The sequence below is a fragment of the Lissotriton vulgaris genome, chromosome 5 (genome assembly GCF_964263255.1).
Source record: "Lissotriton vulgaris chromosome 5, aLisVul1.2, whole genome shotgun sequence".
Taxonomy (NCBI): domain Eukaryota; kingdom Metazoa; phylum Chordata; class Amphibia; order Caudata; family Salamandridae; genus Lissotriton; species Lissotriton vulgaris.
The window spans coordinates 1,284,890,200-1,284,911,953 of record NC_141693.1 but is presented as its reverse complement, the minus strand read 5'-3'; the positions used below and the strand labels follow the sequence as shown (position 1 = coordinate 1,284,911,953).

Below are 21,754 nucleotides of genomic sequence, written 5' to 3'. Positions count from 1 at the left end.
ACCACTCTACTCACTGTACCATCCTCTTTCTTTTCTTTGTTCTCAGGGAGTACTGCTTTAGCACAGCGGCCAGTAAGTTCAGCTCTTCTGGCTATGTCTATAATGTTTTGTAGTGGGGATTTACCCTTGGCCCATAGACTATCTTGGATGTTTGTGTTGGACCATTGCATGACAATCTGGTCTTTGATACATTTCTCGTGTAAATCCAAAAAACGACAATTTATGGCAAAAATGTTCAATGCTGATACATAGTAATCAATAGATTCCTCCTTGTCTTGTTTTCTGTGGAAAAACTTGTATCTGTCCACACCAACGCAGACAGTAGGCTTGTAGTAAGCATTACGGTCATCAATAGCATTTTCAAATATATCTCTGTCACCCTCTCCTCTAACTTTTTTATTTATGCTGTAATAAACCTCCAGCACCCAAACAATGCAACAACATTTTGTATTTTTTTCTACTGTAAAGTCTTCATTGTCATCAAACATGTATATGTAGTTCTTAAAATACTCCCTCCATTCCTCCCATTTGAGAACAGGGTCACCTCTAGCTGGTCAGAAGGTCTGTGGAGGAGAAAGATTCCACAATTACCCAGACTCCACTGCAGAAGAAGAGGAGGACAAGCTAAACAGATTGAAGGACTGAGGAGTAAAGAGTTAAAATGGTAAAGAGGGGGTGTGAAATAGACAAGGTACACTGTACTGAAAGACACTAGACACAGATAAATAAATACACACTCACTGTGCCGGTTGAAGTGTAATTATCAAGCGATCTGCTAGTTGTAACAATTATGCTGTGCCCATCAGCGTGGTAGAGCACACAAAATGTAACATGCTAATTGTTAGGTGTTGCCAGTATAATAGCATGCAATGCAGATTTGGGTATGAACTATGATTTGCAGGTGCGCACAATAACGTATGCAAAAACTTGTGAAAGTACCTCTTAAGTTCCTGAGTCTAGGAATACTATTCAGGCGACAGTTTCATAAACTGAGTTCCCTTCCGTCTGTGGAGAAATGTTTTGAAATACTCATTTTTTTTTTACCCCCCAAAAAAGATGGCATCTTGCAAGCAGCGTAACATGTCGAAATAAAGAGCTGGAAAACTGACTGGTTGAGTATTAAGATGGCCGCCACCAACATAAACGTGCATGTGTCGTATTCAGCAGCGATGAAGATGCTTCAGCTGTCAGGTGATGTAAGTGCAGGAGAGAGCAGCTGACAGTTTGTCGAAGTCATTGATCGTCAGTTGAACTGTCAACTCCCAAATAACAGTGAAGCAGCACTGAATCAAACTGCCTGTGTAGAAATCTCCTCAGGCAGTGCAAACGTTTGTGGAATTCAGGCTACGCACTGAGGCAATATTTGCATGTACACATTAAACGAAGTGACAGGCGATGGACCGATATTAGGATGACGGGTATTTAATTCATTTTTTAGTTAGAGGGTGCACAAGGGCTGTACACTACACATGAGACTCTAATTACCCTTAAAATATTATCGAGTAGCTGTCCCACAAAGGTAGCCGGGTCTAGTGTCCTACGGCGTAGGGTAGCGGTTCAGTCTACCCGCGCCAGCAAGGGCACGCTAGCACTGGCGCATGACGTCACACTCATTGTATAAAATAAAGGAGGCGTGGCCGACGCAGTTAGTCGGAGCCACAAGGAAACGGAGCACGGTGTCCTGCGTGTTATTATCGTGGCGGCTCCGCAGTCACACATGCTAGTGCGACCTAGCACATTACACTGGCGACGAGGGGCTAAAAGACCCCAAGCTGTGCAAGTTATCCATCCCCCACCTCGTGATTCAGCCACACTGAGAGCCATTGTGCTTTGGGGCCCACGAGAGTCACGCCGACCTTGAGTCTGCCTGGAAGGTGCTACTACTCCTGGGTGCTGATATTGAAACGACCCCTGGGGCCCTTGCTCATGCCCTGAAAAGGGGAAAGTGATACCACACTACACCCAGGAGCCGGCCTACACCCAGGTGCCACGTGCGCCCGCCGCTAAGGACAGGGCAGAGTGGACAGGCAGACAACCATTGTGGCAAGAGTGAGGAAAAGCCGGCCACAGGAGAGAACTCCGGCATCGTCATAACTACCCTCGGATAGGCAGCTACTGGTGCGCACAAGAGGTGAGCAGTGCACGTGCAGCGAGGAGTGCTTTCGCACGTGTCAAGATGGCGTCAATTCCCCCATTGAACCATTCATAGTGGATGGGGCCCCATCGTCCCTGGCTCCACGATGGAGCAACTGGACTGATCGTCTCCAGATCTACTTCGAAGGGGCGGGCACAGCCCGTGAGAGGCGCAGAGCTCTACTTCTCCATCTCGGAGGTAAAGACATCCACCGTATCTACAAAACGTTGGTAGAAGATAAACCAAAGACATATCACACCCTCCTCAATGCCTTGAATGCACATTTTGAACCAATGGCAAACAGAGGCTATGAGAGGTTCATCTTTCGCCAGGCCAAGCAGGAAGCCGAAGAGTCGTTAGATGCATTCCACGGAAGGTTAAAAGAGTTGGCCAGCACGTGCGGGTTTCGTGATGGACAGGAAGAACTCTGAGGGCAGATAATCCAAGAGTGTTACTCATCCAAACTCAGAGTCACTATCCTTCAGGAAGACGGCAAGCCACTAGCGGACATCCTCACCCTGGGCCGCTCCAAAGAATTGTCGCAGGCTAGAGCCTCCCACATGGAAGCAGCCCTCCACCGACCCATCAAGACAGAGCAAGTCAACATGGCGAAGATAGTGAACGTGGTAAGACCAAAAGCGCGCCAAAACGCGGGGAAGAAACAGCAAGATAAGAAGAAGGAGTGTGGATATTGCAGAGGCCAGCCCCACTGCATGCAGGACTGCCCGGCGAAAGGAAAGAAGTGCAGTGCATGTGGGTGGATGAACCACTTTGCAGCGGTGTGCAGGTCAGCGAAGGCCAAGAAAGAAGCTGCGTACGCAGTGCTGGAGGAACGAGACAGTGAAGACATGGACGATGACACGAGTGATTACCCGGTCCACTATGTGTTCGCGATTGCCCAGCCACGACGGAAGAAGCGGCGTCTCCCGAATTGCCGCATCAAGATTCACCAGCAGGAAGTGAGAGCCACTATCGACACAGGAGCATCCATTGAGCTGATGGCCGCCAATGTGTACAACCAGCTACGCGACCGGCCCTCCTACGCAAGGCAAGGATCAGGGTGTTTGCGTATGGCCAGTAGACAGCTATTCCCCTGATAGGATGTTTCAAGACTGAGCTGCAACACCAAGGCCTGAAAGTACCCACCACCGTGTATGTTCCGAAAGAAGGCAGTTTCAGAGAACAAAGGTCCTAAGCAAGTAATTGATGAGCACAAAATGATTTGAATATAGCCCATGTTGGGTTACTATAACAACTCCATGTCCAGCCGGACATGGAGTTTTATTCATACAATGGAGGAATTAAAGTAAAAAAATACTTAGAACAACATTAAAAGTGGGGCACAAGCCTGTACACTAAAAGGACTGGAAAGTGTAGGGGAATGGGGTATCAATACAGACAATAGAACCAAAACAAAAATACAGGCAAGGACTTTGAGCTGTGGCCTCCTGCATTCAGATTGAAATATCAGCAAGTTTGACCAAAAATAGGAACCACAATAGTTAGACACAGTGGACATTTGTGGCCCTATTTAGAAATGTTGACGTTTCGATCCCTTGCTCATAAGTTAAAACGGGATCATCATCAGGACTACAACATAACATTTGCCTGGTTTAGAACATTTAGTGCCTCAAGTTATTGAATTAGCGACAATGATGATAGCATCTGCCTGCGGTGTGGCGAGGCAGGATGTGGTGAGGCAGGAAGGAGAGGCCGGCCGCCGCTCTCCTTAGGTGGCTCGTAGGGCCACAGTTAAAGGCTGCTGGAGTACAGTACCGTGCTAGGTAGAGGGCATGCTTGTATTGCGCGATGGCGGGATCTTTATACAGCAACGATATGCTGTTCAGTACCATGCATGATAGCAGGTGCGAAAGAAGGCAGTGGCATGCTAATAAGTGGGCAGTCAGCGGAAGAATTGAGGCTCATATCGTTTGCCATGGCGGTGCTGGAAGAAGAACTAGAAACCATTATGGAAGAGTTTGGAGAAGCCTTCAAGGGCATCGGATGCCTCAAGGGGAAAGAAGTCTCCCTCCACATTAACCCGTTGGTCCAACCAGTGGCGCTGAGGCATAGGCGCATTGCATTCCACCTGAGGAAAAAGGTCGAAGAAGAACTGGAGGCATTGGAGAAACAAGGTATTATTGAAAAGGTCAGCGGGCTCACCCCGTGGGTGTCCCCGATCGTGGTGGCCCGGAAGCCGAAACAGCCAGGGCAAGTCCGCATTTGCGTGGACATGTGCCTCCACCATTCAGCGGTGAAGAGGGAACGCCACCTAACCCCAACCATCGACGACATCCTGGGAGAATTGAACAGCGCAAGATGGTTCTCAAAGATCGACCTCCGCTCCGGTTATCATCAACTACCACTCCACCCAGACTCTCGATATATAACCACCTTCTCCATGCACGTAGGCCTCAGAAGATACCGGCGCCTCAATTTCAGAATCTCGAGTGCCGCCGAGGTGTTCCAAAACTCCATCCGGGAAGTTCTCAGCGGACTACCAGGAGTTCTCAATGTGAGCGATGATCTACTAATCTACACATCATCAATAGAACACCACCATCAGAGACTGAAAGGAGTCCTCCAAAGGATCAAAGAATCCAGCCTGACCCTACACCATGAGAAGTGCCAGTTTTTAAAGAACAAGATCAGCTTTTTTGGTTACACCTTCTCCGACCAAGGGATAGCACCAGACCCAGACAAGGTGAAGGACGTCCAAGAAGCCCCAGCCCCATGCAACATCTCAGAAATGAAATGTTTCCTGGGAATGGTGACCTTCTGAGATCGCTTTGTCCCCAACCTCTTCAATCTCATGAAACCCCTCAGCGAACTGACGAAGTCCACCCCCACATGGCAATGGGGCCCGGAACAGGAACAAGTGTTTAAAGCCACGAAGGCAGCCCTGTCGGCGGATACGACTTTATCCTACTTTGCCCCTACCAGATCCACCGACGTCGCAGTGGACGCCAGCCCCTATGGGCTAGGGGCAGTGCTAACGGAGCGTCAAAGCAATGGAGAATGGGCGCCCATCGCCTACGCCAGCCATTCCCTAACGGACACGGAGCAGAGATACTTGCAAATAGAGGGGGAAGCAATTGCCATTCACTGGGCCTGCCGGCATTTTCATGTCTATGTATATGGCCACTCCTTCACAGTATCCACAGACCACAAACCTCTCATACCCCTATTTCAGGGTTCAGTGTCCAAGCCACCACCGAGGATCGAGAAGTGGATACTTCAACTACAAGAGTATGACTACCGAGCAGAGTACAAACCAGGCTCAACGAATCCAGCAGACTATCTCTCGAGACATCCCCGAGCGGCCACTAAAGCGGAAAGAGAAGAGGCGGAGGATACTGAGGAATACGTCCGGCTGGTACTGGAAAGGTCACGGCCTCTGCCCATGAGTCTCAAAACCATCGTTGAAGCCACCCAAGGAGACGAGTGCTTACAACTAGCAGCGGATGCTGTCCAATCAAATGACTGGCGCCCTTTTCAAGCCACCCTGAGTAGGCGGACACAGCTTGCCAGAGCGACGCTAGAGTCCATGATGCGAGTTAAAGAAGAGCTGTCCCTCGACAGCCGAGGCTGCCTCCTACGAGGGCCGCGACTGGTAATGCCAGTCAGCCTAGCCCAGCAAGCCGTGGAATTGGCACACCGGGGACACCAAGGCATGGTAAAAACCAAGAGCCGGCTGAAAGCCAAGGTGTGGTTCCCCGGAATGGACGCAATGGTAGAACAGACGGTCAGAACCTGCACCTGGTGTCAAGCAGCGGGGCAGCCAGATCGCCCTCACCCAGTCATCACGGAAAACAACCCCCAAAGGCCTTGGGAATGCGTAAGTGCAGACTTCGGACACCTTCCCGATGGACGCTATGCCCTAGTGATCATTGACGACTTCACAAATTACCCGGAGGTGGAGATTGTCGGAAGTCAGACAGCCATGGAGGTCATCACCAAGTTCGAGAAGACTATCGCCACACACGGTATATTTGAAGTGGTCAAGACGGATAACGGTCCACCATTCCAGGGACAGGAGTTCGCGGATTACCTAAAGAGTTGGGGAATCCATCACCTTAAAGTAACTCCACGCTGGCCCCAAGCCAATGGGGAAGTGGAGAGATTTATGTGTACGCTCAACAAGGCGATACGCATTGCGCATGCTGACGGATCACCACTGGAGAGGGCCATCTACAGTTTCTTGAGAGAGTACCGGCTGACACCGCACCACACGACCGAAGCAGCACCTGGGCCGGCGACCATGGGCCGAGTAGTGAAGGACACCATCCTGAATCACCCAACCTGGGTCCCAGCCCAAGTCGACGCGGAGAGAACCCTGGCCAACCGGACTCACTCTAATGACCAAGCCAGCAGTCGGCGAGGAGCCAAAGAATCCGACATTCAAGTAAGAGATCACATGTACATCAAGGATCGATATCCAGGGAGCAAGTTCCGACTCCAGTTTGAGCACCAGCCGTGAACTGTCCTCCGCCGAACCGGCACCATGGTGACAGCCCAGAGGGGAACTGAAACAGTCACTTGCAACATCTCATTCTTCTAGAAGGTACACCCTGGAACACTACCTCATCAAGGGCCCGATCGCTCGAGGGCCAGTCCGAGTCAACTCAGGGATGACGGCGGTCTCAAGCTGCCGGAGCAGTACCCCCCTGAAGAGGAGAACCCGATGAACCAGGACACTCAGTCACTGCCGGCAACCCCGGGGGAGAGCCTGCCAAGCTCTCCGGCAAGATTCCAAGGAAACGGCACCCTAACAAGAATGACACGGTGGTGCCACCGTCCCGAGGAGAACAGTCCAGATATGGTTTGCGCAAGAATCCAGCACCATCCTCCCAACTAGCTGACTTCTTGTTGTGATGATCCAGAAACTGGAACTAGATGACTGGTAACAGATCCACCTTTTTCAATTGTATTTGATATGGTTTTGTTTAATAAAGGTCAGAAGGAATGTAGTGTTCTACGGCGTAGGGTAGCGGTTCAGTCTACCCGCGCCGGCAAGGGCACGCTAGCGCTGGCGCATGACGTCACGCGCATTGTATTGTAAACGAGGCGTGGCCAACTAAGTTAGTCTGAGCCACGAGGAAACGGAGCACGGTGTCCTGAGTGTTATTATCGTGGCAGCTCCGCAGTCACATGTGCTAGTGCGACCTGGCACATTACACCGGGTGCCCAAGCGTACACTTGCGAAACGGATACATTGCTCCACTAGCCTGTGAATGAGGTCAAATATGCCATCCTGATAGAAATTATGCAGCCAGCTGTGCTCACTTCCTGGTCAGTTTTAGGATGCTTGTGTGTTACTCCACGTGCTGCATTCAAAAGTAAAAACTCAGTCTAAAGTGCAAACAGTTACACACATCTCGAGTCAGCATGTCAACCCAGATAAAACTCACCAGTTTTACAAAATAGTTAACATCCACCATACTACTTCGGCCATAGAAATCCTTCTTTAGTTATCTCCACAAAGCTCAATGTCATGCTGCTGGTTCACTCTCTACCGGCATGACAAAACGATTAACTGCTAAACAAGCCAACCCACTCACTGTTGGTAACGGTTAACAGGATCATGCCGTTGGGCTCAATCAGCGTACTTTGGTGAAACTCCCTACTCTTCTGATAATTGCAGGCTGTCAGATGTAACACACACTGGCGGGGCTTCCAGGGCGTATTTCTTCCTTCCAGACTTCAATTTGTTTTTCTCTTAATTTACTTCTTAGTTTCTTGTGTAGGTTCAGTTTCTCTTTAATTTGCTTAATTTCCTCCTACGCGTAGATTCTTTCTCCAGTCATCACCAGTGTTGTAAAGGATGATAGGCACTTGTGGGCAAGTATCCAGGTAGCCAGACACATAGATAGTAAGAAACAGATTTATTAAATAAGATAAGTCTTACTTATAGCTCACAAGTAAAATGTTACATTGCCCCAACAGGAGCCGCATTCTTGCTACTCAGCCCACTCTCTCCAAGTGACATTCATCCACACCAGTCACTCATCCGCATTCTATGACATCACACTTACACTGGCTGAGCAGCAGGACACTGGCTGAGCAGCAGGGAACTGGTAACCAAGTAGAGGATGCATACGACTATTCAAGTCACAGCAAGAGGTTTCTCTTCCTCAGACCCCTCATTACACTTGATTATGAATTGGTGTAAGGGTTCAGAGTCATGGACCTGGTAAAACCTTTGCCATCCCTTAGCCTTTGTGTTTGTGAGCAGAGTGATAAGTATCTTTTTTTTTCTTTTTTTAAAGTATTAGTTTTATTTATCAACATTGTCTCATACAGATGAAGTGGAAACAAATATGAAAATAAGCTTTACAAATTGCATTTCATGTCTGTACAATGCTACATACAATTTTACATTAAGAGCATAAGTGAATAACTTCCACATGCAGGTTGTTTTTTAGTTGAGATGCTGCTTATGATCGGTTGCTTGCAATCGGCACAATAAGGCTGCAAATTCATGGTGGTGCAAACAGGCTAAATACCAACTTTGAAAAAATTCCAGTTACTGCTTGAATAGACCTAAATGGACACTGCAGGCACTTTTACAACTATGGCAAAACGGCACACTCCTGTTTAAATGTTAAAATGAAATGTCAGCGCATGAATGCTCCCATTTGTCTTACACCTGTTCAGATTTCCAAGAGTAGAAATGGCCGTTAACATTGTAAGCAAATGCTTCTTCTCTGGTTAAGAATGTACAACCAATTTAACTGTGCTAGGATGTGACCACATTACAACCAAATTTGAGAAAGCACCAACATAGCACAATGATAAAGTAATAAATGACAGATTTTTTAACCTCAACGTATAAAAATGTAAACTGCAGTAGCTCCACTAACCCATGGCTCAACCCAGTGCAACTCAAACCTTTAACAAATATTTTTAAGAAACAATATTAATTGTAAGGAGTAGCACTTTTAACTTCCATTGTTCCTTGTTTACACGTCGAATGTAGGTATGCAGGGGTACTACAATGGTGGCACATTTCTGCCACAGGTAGAATAGCAAATGCAGATTAAGTGTTTACGGCACTATGTAACTGCATGGTATACCCACTGCGCTGTCAAACAAAATATTACAACAATTACTGGAGTGGGTCACGGCAAAACATGCAAAAACAAGAGAATACAAAAAGAAAGTTTCAAAATTGGACAGTTGGCCTGTCTGATGAAAAGATATTAGGAATAATTACAGCATTGTTCAACACTTTCATAAGAATTCAAATGTATTTGCTGAAAATGTTCTTATAGCATGTGCTTCTCAAATGCTCGGCTAAGGGCTGAATGTTTCTCCGGGTTTGTTCGCTACTGGATGAAGTTTCCTACCAATATATAACCTATAAAAAGCACACTTAAAATAATGTACAATGCGGAACATCACTGAGCATACACCAGCGTAAACAAATCGTCAGAGCCCGGTGCCTCCCCGCCATGGCCTTCCAACAGCGGCTCGGCGTTAGCCCCCGCGACAAGGCGAGCAGGTCTCTCCCACCATCACGTTGGTCTGAAGGTAGAAAACGATACTCCGATGGCAGACGAAGAAGAAATGACGATTCCGACAGATCGGTGTTTGACGACGAAGAAAAGACCGAGGAAAGGCAAAGGCCGGACAGTTTTACTACACCTGAGCCCCAAGGCCGATGTCCAGATGTGCCGACTGGGGAAGTGCTGTGGAGGAAGAAGAGAATATTTGGGCAAATGTGAATGCCGAAATTGGAAGGTACAAAAGAAAACTCTTGATCAATGATTATTGTTGCACGGGAAAGAAGAAGTTCGTCTGGCAGTTCGGATTCCAAAGAGTCTTCTGTGACGGCAGAGTTTGAATCTGATGTTAATGTGTTAATTCGAAGGCAGAAACAAATCAACTATGGAAAGAACACTATTGCCTACGACAGATATTGCAAATAAGTTCCTAGGCTTGTTCGAAACCCAGCAATCCACCCAAGAACTCCAAACAAATATAAGAAATACAGTCGCAGGTCCTGGGATCAACAGATCAAACTTTGGAAGATAGCTCTGCATGCTTGGGATCCTCCTGGTGAAGAAGGAAGTGATATGCAGGACATGAGAGTGGTCCTTGATGAGCTAGAGACTGAATCAGTAAATAGTGGTTCTACAGTGTGCAGTCAGGAAGATAAACCCACTGTGTGTGGTCAAGAGGGTGAATCCATCTTGTGCAGTCAGGAGGATGATCCAGAGGACGAGCCTACTTTGTGCATTCAGGATGATGCCTATTCTGGAACTCCTACAAAGGTTCGGCGTATTGACTATCAAGATGGAGCAGAGTTTGAACTGGATACATGTTTGCAAGAGACTGTTGAAAATTCAAAATGGCTAAGCTAATCTTAATTCAAGATGGGTCGATGGACTGTTTCAATCAAAGCCAATACTGTCCCATGTAAAAGGATCCCAGTTTGATTCGACGCAGAGTGATAAGTATCAATAGACACAGCAAACAGGGGATAAAGAAGGGCAGGGACTAAGAGAAAAATCAATTAGTAGAGCTCATTCTTCGAGATGCCATATGTTTCAAGGGATGGCACTACTGTATCTGATTCTATGAATCTTGGGTAGATCTGATCAGCCAAAATACCCACTCTTTTAATCATGCATAGGACATTATCGAGTGTGTCTAGCTTCTGCGTGCCTGTCATCTAAGCTGATTCTTGACAATGGCAAGGCCTCAGCCTGGTCTCTTTCAAGTTAAGGAAGTTTCTGATGCCTCCCCAACTGCCCTTCTTGAGCTGAGATGAGTTACATACCTCACATCAATTCATTGTGCCAAAAGGCCTAAGTCATTGTTGCTGCTCTGATAGCAGTTTTCATAGTTTATTAACGGGACAACACTGAATCGCTGGTGCTTCTGGCATTCTAATGCCAATTAGGTTATTGAGGATTCAGCTTCTCAAAGGCTAACATTTTAAAAGATATGTTTTCTGAATATTTATCCAAAATCCAATTTTACCACTGACATTGATTTTAATAAATGTTAAAAACAGTAGTTGAATCATTTCTGTAGCTTACCCTGAACCAAAAGGCTAAACTAGCATTTTATTGTAACTTTAGTTTTCCTCACAGGACCATCTACAGCCATGTGAAGTGAAAATGGTTTTTGGGGGCTAGTCAGTGCCTGGACCGTGCCAATATAAATTTCTTCCATGGTCACTTTTAAATACTAGCCACACTACCTTGTGTACTGCAAGGCCTAATTAGGGGTTACTTATTTCATTTTTAGATGTAGGGTTATTTTCACAAGTTTGCCTGCTGGTTTAACCACATGGCTGCTGGGCGTTTTCCCCCCCAGTGCTGGAAAATGCCATTTTAGTGGCACCATGACGAGCTCAGCTCGTCATCAGCACACGACACCCGTGGGTGATGACGAGCTGAGCTCGTCATCAGCATCGAAAGGGTTAAACACTGCAACAGCCAGCCTACACATCTAGACGTGCAGCCATGTTTTAACATGGTAGCCTAGTGGATGGCACAATAGGTGCTGCAGTTCACAGGCTGAATTTAACTTTCCATGTCATTAGTGTATTTTCCTGTAACACACCCATAGTGAACAGTTAAATATACCAAGTGGGGACCATTCAAGTGTACCATGTTTTAGAGGCCATAACACGTACACTGGTGACTGGATGGCGGTACCCCAGTGTGCAGAGTGAAAAAAACAGCAATTTTGGCATAAAATGGGGATTCATCTCTAAAAAAAAGGGATTTTCTCACAAAAAGCGCTTTATTGCTGCTGATAACGAATCCTTCTTTGCCTTGTGCTAGAAAACTGGAAGAAATACTGCAGCCCCTACAGAGAATCCCTGATTCATGGGCCTACTCCATTAACTGTGAAAGACTGCTTCTTTGACATTTCCAAGGAACATTTAGGTCTGGATCTATTGTGGACATTTTTCCTTCATTATAAACAGATTGGCAGACCACTTGAAAACTTCCTATTAATCTAATGTGAGAGTGGGCAGATTGTGTCTACTGGTATCGAGAGTGTGAAGTCACCTACAACTGTTTTAAGAACTTCACTATTATCCATGCAAATAGAATTGACTTTAAGTATATATTTTTTTAACGTACTAGAAAGTCTACAACATCACCACTGAAAAACAGCGCACCTAGAGCAAGGTAAAGGACTTCATATTGGCCCCACCATTCTCAGTGAGGAATGTTTCTCATTACAGAATAATATTAGCCTGAAAAATGATGTGAGCTCTACCAGACCATATTCAGAAGAGCAATGTCCAGGCAACTATCATCTTATGCCCAGGCTCTCAAGAAGCTTCAGACGATCCAAAATGCCACAGCACAGTTGCTACTGCATATACAAAAAGCATCAACTGGTATCTTCTCATCTGCCCTCACTTCTCTGACTTCCCATAGAGAAGTGGGTTAAATTCAAGGCATTGTGTATCACCTCTATGGCTTCATTTGACACCAGTCAGTCCTAGGGTCATTGGTGGCTTGCTTCAGCATACCTGCACTCTAGTAGTGCCCTTCAGTCAGTGAAGTCTGACTAAGCAATTCAATCAATGTTTAGCACAGTTAGAACAGGAGGCTGGACAACTAATCTATCTGACTAACTTTGAAATTCCCATCCGACTCAGTCTCGTTTCAGCCCCATCAAAGTTCTCTTTAGAAACAATATTAAATATGGCTCTTCTAGGACAGTGTCAGTGTGTTGTTTGGTACTACAGTTGCGCTGGGAAACCCTCGTCGGGTAGCTGTGAACTTAATAAAAGTTTATATAGAGTTAAACATAAGCATACACGTTATCGTTCACATGAAATCTAGTGGAAGGGTTCACCTTCAAATATTGTTTGTTTGCAATATTGTGGACACATTAATTTAATGTCATGAATATTGTAGAAATTATTATCAAAGGTAAGAATTACTTTTTATTACTTAGTAAAAAATAGTAATGTACATAATACTGCATATTTTAATATTGCTTACATATGTGTGTGTGTGTATATATATGTGTGTGTATATATATATATGATGGAGAGTGATTTCATATTCTTTTTTTAAACGTATTCATCAAATTTTTCATTCGTAATATTTTATTGTTCTTATTACATAATTACAATTAATTTGTAAAGTTTAGGCATTGTATTTTGTTTTAAATTGTATTTTTTGTTTGTGAGATATATTATTTGTGGCACCAATTGAGGTTTTGTTTATGATATGTTTTTGGTGGTTTGTGTTTGCAGTTGGGTAGTTATATATTAATGGTTACATGTTTATTTATGGATTTCTATATGTTAAATTAATAGCCTATTAGTTTAATTAATTAAATATCTGTTTAGAAAAAGTTTTAAAAATAATTGTATTTAATTAGATGTGTATGTAAATGGATAAATTATAATTATTGTATTCCAATGTTTTTTAACAATTTAAATTACTTTAAAAAAAATGTTTTTATTAGGGTTAAAGTTTACATCATTCTGCTTAATTTTGGAGTATGAATAGTAAATATGGTCCCTTTAGAATCCAAAACGTTCCCCAACATGGCTAAGTTTGGTATGGGAATAGTAAGTCTGACCCCTTTAGAGTACAGCAATTTTCCAATTTGGATAGGTTTTGAGTGGAGTGCTAGTGTCATCTGGGGCAGTATTCAAAAGTCTCTTTTTTCCCTTTTCACATGGTTGTTTTTTCTCCAGATGATAATGGAGGCTTTCAGATGTGGCCCACGCTGGTCCCCATGCAACAAACCCTAATTTGGCCTTAGGAGTCACTGTTAGCAGGGACTTATGGTAAATTCGTGCAAGTCTCTAGCATGCCTGATGGCCAGAGAAGAGTCTTATCTGACCGATTGCAGCTGGCAAGCACAGACGGAATGGAGTGCCTTTTTGACTGCTCCGCTCTCTCGATGCTGAGACCTCATTGGCTCTTGTGGACTTCCTCCCATCACAGGTAGGCCCTCCTCAGCGTTCAGATCAGTGCTTTGTTTCCAGTGCTCGGGATGGGCAAGTAATTGCTAGCACTTATAATAGTCTTCCACGTTGTGGTGCTGTCTGCCTAATTTAGGTAAGAGTGCAACAACAGCTGTTTATTAATGACATTTACATTTATAATGACTAATACCTGCCTTCCAAGCAATTATTATTGCTTTGGGAGTTTGGAATAAAATGTTTTTCACACTTGTAAGAGTGTGATGCATACCTGCTAACTTACAAAATATTTTCACAGTGTGAGGATGAGGTGGAGCCTTGTGCAGAGAGCTAACTAATAGGCGTTCTTCTTCCCTTCACCAAACCCCCTCACCTCCTCCCAAAAACCAAAAAACAAAGTGTCATCGAGGTTGTCACCAATGTCCTAGGGTGTTTTCATAACATTTATGGACATCAGTTGCTTAAAGTCTCCAACAACAAGCTGGAAATCCACTGTTTACAGTAGTTTCCTGCTCGTTTTCACCTCCACCATGTCATTTTTGCTCCTCACTGGGTGACCATGTGAAGGGGGCTGAAATCATGTGACACACAGTGGCACCATGTTAGTTGACCGTTATGTTGATGGATAGTTGTTGTGTTGGCACAGTCATTGGCAGCGGATGGTGCAAGCTGTAGTGTACTCCTGACGAAGGACCTGGCACTACTTTTTTTGCAAACTAAGCACTGGATCAGATGGCCTGCATCAGTGTCATACATTCTCTCCCAGCTGCTGCGGCAATCAGTAAATGTTCTTCACAGCATCCTTGGCACAATGATCATGGGTGACAGCCATGAGTTCACTGTAGGACTGTCTTGCCTCACAGGGGTTGTCAACTTTGGCTGGCACTTAGCGACGTACTTATCTTCACTGTGGCTCATCTCCTGGTCACATGAAGTTTGTCAAATTCATCTTGCAAATGAGTGACAACCTTATCTTTAAGGTAACTCCCCTTCCTGGCACACAGAGACGGGGAGAGGGTCGCCGAATTGTGTGCCCACTTGGGTAACTGCCCTTTCTTCACTGTGGCCCCCTTCCTGGTAAAAGGGTGTTCCTGACTTCAGGGTGAACACAGGCGAGGGCCTTAGCTTCCTGGTAGCCCCCTCCTGGTACAAGGGGTTCACCTATCTCAGCTCTCCCAAAGAGCAGGTGGGTTTACTGCACTCCTGCAATACTTCCAGATGCATCAGGTTTCTAACACTTTGATCACCAAGACTGACTGGGCCTTGCTTCCTCCGACCATCCTCCTCCTCACAGGATACCCTGATCTTGGCAGGAAAGCGGTAGGCTGATGTTCCAGGCTCAGGCCAAGAGGTTTTGATTTCCTGGGAGATGGCGCCTCATTCTCCAGGGAGACTAATCACTATTTATGGTTACAGCAACTAGCACTCTTGGTGATTTTCAATCCAGTTGAGCTTGACTGTGGAACAGAGTTGTAAACAACTTGTGGGACTCATGCTCTCACCTTTGTAGTCCAAATCCAGACATGCCCGATTTAGTATATGGACCTTCGATATGCCTGCTGTGGGTCTCAATTTATTGGCAGTGCCCTCTCCTCTGCCCTGCACTTTCTCAAAGGGACAGTCTGCTACAGCAGAGTGGCTCCAGTTTTGAGAAACTGGGGATCACACCGGCTGTCAGCCTCCACTGAAATATGCCTCATAAAGGTTCAAAGGCCTAAGCCTTTGCCTTTTTCATGATCTCTTGATCCTACAGTGCCAACCTTATCAAATCCAACATCTCTCTGATGTGCACACCCCTTCCCCTGGTGTGTGTGTGTGTGTGTTCCCACCCCAGCCCTCAATAATGTCAGCAATCCACATCTCCTAGCTGGGAGCTGCAGACCTCACATCCACTATCCTTTCAAGGTCCTGGTCTTCCAAATTGAAACCCAAAGGCATACATATTATTTACCATGCACAGGCACACATATCCTAGCAAGAACACAAGTATCAAGCTACACACAATCAATATGTAGGCCAAGTGTGAGGGACATAGAAAGCACTGGTATTTTACATGAGTGGGTCCAAAAACGCCACTCAAGTGACAATATAAAGACCTGTTTATACTACTAATCACAGCTAAACAGAGAGTTGTTTGTTCCACCGCCATCCTTAACTCCAGGTAAGTGCAGTAGCATGCTACAATTACAAAGGCAGTACTAAATGTGTCCCTCCCAGTCTAGCAAGATGGCATAATCATGAGGACAGGCCTAAGTCATGGTGCACACTTATGACCCGTATTTGCCCATGACCATAAATCAGTGCTAGGGATCCAGATATCTATGCAGCTGTGAAACTCAGGGCAGGGCTGCATCTCTATCCATGTGCAGGGGACTTTTCCATCCTAACAGTTGCTTATATAGTTTGTAAATAGAATAGAATAGAATATGCTCTTATATAGAGCATGGCTACCCGAAAGCATCCCAGCGCTGCGGACGTGCGGCAGAGAACAGATGGAATTTATGGGAAAAGCCATGTCTTCAATTGTCCGCGGAAGGCGAGGTGGTTGGTTTCTTGATGGATAGGGAGAGGTTGGGAGTTCCATAGCTTGAATGCATTATAGGAGAAGAGGCGACCTCCTGTGTGGGATTTCCTGATTCTTGGTACTTCAGCTAGAAGTAGGTCATTAGAACGGAGGCTTCTAGTTGTTTTGCAGGGCTTAATAAAGTTGGTCAGAATCAGGGGACCTATGCCCTGCAAATTTTTGTGGGCCATGCAAAGAGCTTTGAAGTGTATGCGCTCCTGTATGGGGAGCCAGTGGAATGTCTTTAAGGCTGGTTTAGCTGAGGAGAGATTGTTGGTGCCTGTGAGGAGTCTTGCTGCTGAATGCTGGCCTATCTGGAGTTTGTGGATCACAGAGATGGGGGCTCCTAAGTAAAGGGCGTTACCATAGTCCAGCCTTGATAGTATGAGGGCTTGGATAAGAATTTGTTTTGAGTTCTCAGGTAGCAGGGGCATTATTTTCCGTATTAATTCCAGCAGGCCAAAACAGGTGGCCGCTGTTTTCCTGGCTTGGGCTCTAAAGGTGAGCTCATGGTCAAGCCAGAATACCAGACTCTTTATTTCCTTTTTAGGGATTGGGGTGGGTCCCATGCATGATGGCCATAGAGTATATGGATTGAAGATTGCATGGTTACCTAGCAGCATGAGCTCCGTCTTGTCGCCATTGAGTTTGAGATGGGACTGACTCATCCAGCTGGCGACTTCTTTAAGACAGGAGCTCTGGTTTGTGGGGGGCTGGCTCTGCCTGATTCAGTGCCACAGTAAGCTGTGTATCGTCCACATAGCTGATAATTTGAATTCCAAAGGGTGCAACTATCTCAGCCAGTGGGGACATATACACGTTAAAAAGTGTGGGGCTTAGGGAGTAGCCCTGGGGGACCCCACACTGTAGGGGTAGGGGTTGTGAATGGGTGTTGCCTCGAACACCTGGAAGTATCTTTCTTGAAGGAATGATTCCAACCAGGAGAGGGCCCTACCTGTCACTCCCAGTTTTTTGAGACAATGTAAGAGGGTAAGGTTATTCACCGTATCGAAGGCTGCACTGAGGTTTAGGAGGATGATGGCTACGGAACCTCCGGAGTCTAGGATCTTTCTGGACTCCTCCACCACCGCCACTAGGTCGAAAGCCCGTCTGGGAGTGATGAAATAGTTTGGAAGTTTCAAGATATGTATAGAGTTTACAGTTCACATATCTTTCCACAACCTTACTAATACCCGGGAGAAAAAATATTTTGCTACACAATTTTGTTTATAGTGTTGCAATTTTTTTATATTGTTGTGTTTTGTGTGATACACAATTCTTTTATATTGTCATTTACGTGGTGTTTCATTTGCTGAGTTGTATTGGTGATATTTTGCTTATCTACATTTTTTGTATATTTTTGTTGTTTATCAATATTTGTCTCTTCTATTTTCTTATATTCAATTTAAAGTTTAAAGAAAGTCACTATTATTGTTCTTGATATTTTTGCAAAGATATTTTGCACTGCTTTGTTTCTGCTGTGGATGTTATGTTATGGAAATCTTTCTATAACACTCATATGTTTATTGCTACAAACAACAAAAATATTTTTTCTCCTTTTTCTCTCTATTTTGTTGCTGTTATTTATGTTTTAATTAAATTTGGATTCTTCTTTTAACTGTATTTTCATTTGTTTTCATTTTTATGCACAACACCTCAAATCCGTTTTGTCGAGGATTACCTTGCTGCTTAGGTAAAGCTACCAAAGCAGGGAACACGATATTCTCAGTAAAACTTTGTTTAGCTTTGAGCTCCTTATGTAAGACAGTTCATTAGCAAGCTCACAACAAAACTGTGACCTCTCTCCCATGGTTCACCAAATTGCCACAACCAGTCATTGCCAAGGGTATACATACCTCAGGATTGTATATATGCTAATAAGCCCCACAGCTGAAAGCCGACACACTCATTGCATTGTATTGTGTTGTAATTGCATTTATATAGTGCTTATTAACCCCAACGAGGCGTCAAAGTGCTTTTTCGGAGTGCAGCACGCTACTCCAGAACCCAAAAGGATTATTGGTGAATTAGTATAGTGTAATATGAAATTGCTTTGAGCTGCGGATTATGTTAACCTATTATTTGGATTGAGAAGGATAGTGGAGGGATAGAAGAGGGAAACATTTGCATTTATATACGCTTGCTACCCCTGATAAGGTGTTAAAGTGCTTTTCAGCAAGTAGCATGCCATTCCGGAAACAACAAAGAATTAACTGTTTTATTTCATGTATCTCTCTATTTCTCCAAGGTGCCTGTTTTCTTTTCTTGTGTTGTGTCATTTTTAGATGTATTCTGATATCAATGGCTTCCTGTAGCCACTCCTATAGCTTTTGAATGGAATTTATTGTGTCTAGATATGTACTGGATGTTAGTTGTATTTCTACGTGTTCAAAATTGAGTTTGTTCCATTGTCGATAGGTGGATGCAGGTATGGTGGTTTTAGGTGTTTTACTTTGTGTTGATTTTTGTTGGAAAGCAAGCAAATGGTGGTCTAACCATGTGAGTGGAGTTATTGTTTGAAAGCTAACTAGTTCTGTATTTGTAAAAATGACATCTAGAAAGTGTCCACCAATGTGTGTGGGTTTGTGGATGACCTGATGTAGGTTCAGTGTGTCTAGACCAATGATGATTGTTTTTGGATGGGGCATGTTGAGTTTGTCAAACCAAATGTTGAGGTCACCCGAATGCATAAATTGGAGTGTAGTTTTATCAGATTTGAAACTGTGTCTAGAAGTGTGTCTGGGAATGTTGCATTGCTAGGTGGAGGTCTGTAAAGGAGAAGGAAGTTACAGGAGAAAATGTTGTAGGGTAGCATCTGGTTAAGAGGGCTTCACAATCTTGTATGGAGACATTGTCAGCTTTAGTGGTACAACTAGGCCACTTCTTCTTTTGCCTATGCAATTTTGCATGACAGTTTGATAGCCCAGAGGAATGGCTTCATGCAACACTGAAGCCATATCATCTCCCAACTATGATTCAGTTATGCAGAGTATGTCAGGTTTTGTGACAGTAAGAAGGTTGTAGATGTGATGCTTGTTTTAGAGTGATCAGGCATTTATTAGTAGGCAGTTTAGAGAATGTGCTTTGGTGATAGTGTGACTTTGTTTTGTAGAAGAATGAGCAGTATTTTGTAGGTTTGTAGCAGGTGTGTTCTTAGTGCTGCTATTATCTGTATGAGGATAGCAATAGTGTGGCAGTTCGGTATGGTCTTCCTCATCCAGAAGGATAAGAAGGCATTTTGATGGGTCTGTGTGTGTAGGTGGTGGAGACGATGTTTGCGAGTGAGTTGGTGAGCTACGTTGTTTTTGTAGTGTAGTCTTGTTGTGTAGAAGACATGGAGGAGCGAAGTTGGATGGATTGGTGTGTTGCTTATTTTGTTTGTGTCGCTTTATCGGTGGAAGGTGTATGAGTTAGGGGTAGTGATACAGTATGTGGGTCTTGCAGTAAGGATTCAAATTGTCCAATGGATAAGAGGCAGTTAATAGAGAGTTGCTGTGTTGTTGTATACGTGTTAGGTGTGTGGAAAGAGAGAAAGCTTGGCATTGGAGTATCTTTATGGTGTGTATCATTTGTGTAGTCTGGAAGGTGGAAGTGGGTGAATGTTTCTAGTTTCTGATGAACAGTATAATGAGGTGTTGTGCTTTAGAGGTTTTGTTGTGCTGGTGTTTGTTATATTTTGTGTTTGAGGAGTAGTGAAAGGGGGTGCTGATGTATTTGTTTTCTGAGAAGGATTTGCATGTAAAATATTGTTGGTGAGTGGAAGTTGTAGGGAAAAAGAGGGTGGTGATGTGTTTGTGAATATAGTGTATGTTGTGTTTAAGAGGGGATGAATTAGAGATAAGAGTGTTTGTGTTAGATTAGTTTGCTGGGGAAGGTAATATGTGTGTTACAGAGGAGTGTAAGTGCTGTGCGGTTGTGTTATTGTTGTAGAAAGAAGGGGAGGGTGTTGGTGGGTGATAAGATTGCAGGCTGGGTATAGGCTTGTTATTGACAAGAATGGGTCTGTTTGGAGTAATTGGAGCAGGAAGTGTGTGTCTGGGTGGGATTACGTTAAATGTGATGTCAATTTGTGTTGTGTTTGTGATGAGTGGATTGGTTAGTGGTATAGGATAGAGTGGTGTATTGTTTGTATGTGATGGTGCAAATATGTGGTAGCTGGGATAGATTGGTGTATAGGTGTAGTTTGTACAGTTTTGTAGTGGGTGCTGAGGCATTCAACTTTGTGAAGTGTTAGTTTGTAGTAAATGAGTGGTGTACATTTGCTGCGTGTTTGTTAATCTGGTTGTGGATGTGGATGGGGTAGGGTAGGTGTTGGTGACTGTAAATTTGGGCAGCATCTCTGGCCCTAGTTCCGACCAGTCTCAAACAGGCAGAAGCCCTTGTCTTCCCCACCCTTAGTCTCGACGCCCGGGCTGAGACGTCCTGAGCCCTGACTATAAATAGCCCTGGTGGTCTGGTGAGCCCTTTGGCCAATGGGAACCCTAGCCCTAACAGTCATAACACTAGCCCTAAGCCCTAGGACGAATAGGAGACCAGTCCCTTACAGCCAACCGCAGTCCTAGTCATAGCATCCAAACACAAAACCCTAAGCCCTACATCCAATAGAAACTCAACCACAGTAACCAATGAGAAACCCTACATCAAGCCACCAATCTGAACTCTAACTCTACGCTCTTTGTCCAATTAAGACACTGACCCAGGAACCAATCACAACCCTAGACCAATAAGCCTTTCAAAACACTAACCCTAGGACCAATAGAAACACCAGATACAGCCACCAATCATTGCATAGATGTAACATCCAATCGCTGCATATATAAGGTGCGTGTAATCTCAAGCTCAGGCTGTTGGGCTGGGAGCTACTCCTTTATTCAGAATCTCGGAGACAGACAGGCTCAATCCACACTCTGGAGTGCTGCAGGTAAGAGCCTAAATCAGGCTGTTAACAATACTGCTTTTCCCACACTTAAACAACACATTCTCCTAGCCAAAAAACGAGTGCTACATACACTTTCCAAACACAATTTAAACTCTAAATGCAGATTACTGCAGTCTCAGAGTACACCCTGCTTAGTCTCCAAAGTATAAAATGTCTCTCTGTCTCCTTTTTTTTAGTAAATAGGATTTACTCACTTGC

The 21,754-nt window shown here is 44.7% G+C and overlaps 1 protein-coding gene and 1 pseudogene across 1 annotated transcript in view; one reads left to right on the top strand and one right to left on the bottom strand.

Moving 5' to 3' along the window:
• Positions 1–21,754, bottom strand: part of LAD1 (ladinin 1) — a 276,482-nt gene that overhangs the window by 153,506 nt on the left and 101,222 nt on the right. The gene's annotated exons all lie outside the window — the stretch shown is intronic.
• LOC147712469 (histone RNA hairpin-binding protein pseudogene) lies at positions 9,530–10,579 on the top strand (annotated as a pseudogene).